The 1,664-nt window shown below is 34.4% G+C and overlaps 1 pseudogene; it reads right to left on the bottom strand.

Annotated features, from left to right (window-relative positions):
* Positions 1-436: 436 nt before the first annotated feature.
* Positions 437-517, bottom strand: LOC129763787 (U4 spliceosomal RNA; annotated as a pseudogene).
* Between the last annotated feature and the right edge of the window lie 1,147 nt (positions 518-1,664).

The following is a 1,664-nucleotide window of genomic DNA, read 5'->3' on the forward strand; positions in this document are numbered from 1 at the left end:
AAAACGTTCCAATTTGAGTTTGCTATAGAAATCTATAATAGAGGCTCTGATCTATCGTCCATATTGTCGAATAAACTGGGAATGTGTTCGCAGCTAAGTTATAACCGAAAGAGAGAGTCGATGAAGAGAAAAACGAGCATGTCACTTACACCCAGGGATGCCAGGTTTGAAGACATGTCTTCATTTTGAAGACATTTGACTTGCTGTGATGACATTTGATTTTGTGAAGATATTTTGAAGACATTATGCAATATGTGACGACATTTCAGTATGATAGCGTATGTGAATTTTTGTGAGATTTTATTTTCATAAATTTCTATTGGTCGAAAAGATCGTCAAAAAAAGTTGGGCTTTTGTATCAGTGTCATTCGATCGTGCTTTTTTGTCAGTGTCACTTGTTTACTTTTGTTCTTTGTAATCAACAGAGACTTTTGCCTCGGGTTTTTCAGTGTTCAACTAGCAATAACCAAACCACGGATAAACCTCAATGATTATGATATCGCCACTGCGCAAAGCTAATCTCGGGTTCATTTACTCGCTTCTTTCAAACTTTTCCAAGCAGAAAATCCACAAGTATATAGAATGAATTCAACAACGAGGGATCTCTAATGTCTCTAGAAAACATTAGTTCATTTGCACTAGAAAATTTTAATGCTGTGACATTGTATTTTTATTAATTTGGACCTATATTATACAATAGATTAACCTAGAACTTAAACGACCACTTCACAAAACGAAGGTTTTCCGGTTACAATAATCAGTTTTATGGGTATGGTTTGAGCTACAACCAAAACTTCAGAGCTGAAATAAACAAAATGAGTTATCGCAGTTCCGTTTTTGTGGAAAACCCGGGGCGATATTCACTCAATCAACGGTATATCAGGCTAATTATTATTTCTAATTTAATGAAATTTAGTTCACAGTTGTGAAATATATTCTTTGTTCACATTTATTTAAATAAACTTCAGAACCTCAAGGCGAGTTTAGTGAAATGCACTACATAACAATGCCAATTAATATAAACATTGAATAAGCTATCAAACTTTGTCCAAATGCAAGCTATGAATTTTAGATTTTTCGATATGACTGTGAAGACATTTAAAGACATTTTTTCAGACCATGTGAAGACATTTGAAGACACTTTCACGTACCATGTGAAGACATTTGAAAAAATCACCTGGCATCCCTGCTTACACCCTTTTCCCTCTGAGCCCACCATATTGTATAAGATCGCTTATCTGTTCGATTTCTCAAGTCTTTATTACAATTACAATTGAAGTTACTACAAGTCAAAGAAATATTGCTGGTACCTTCAACATTTTCAGGCTATTTTCTCAAAGAGACCTGGTTCAGATAGATTTTTTTTTATAAACACCAACGAACAGTCAGGGATACAACGAAGTACTTCAGAATCATTCACTGCTGTTTTTGCACCGAAACCACTGTGAAATCTTGGTAATCCGGAATGATAAAACAACAATATATGAAAAACGATTATTTGACAGGAAAATTATACTCTCCGATTCCATCAACATCGAATAAAAGTGTTTTCATTCACTTCCGTGTGCCGGAGGACTATAATTCAGGAATCCTAATGAATTATTTTTACCAGTCACAGTTCAGTCATTCAGTCATTACGTTCCAATCAATTCTTGTGAACTTTT

Source organism: Toxorhynchites rutilus, chromosome 1 (genome assembly GCF_029784135.1).
Source record: "Toxorhynchites rutilus septentrionalis strain SRP chromosome 1, ASM2978413v1, whole genome shotgun sequence".
NCBI lineage: Eukaryota > Metazoa > Arthropoda > Insecta > Diptera > Culicidae > Toxorhynchites > Toxorhynchites rutilus.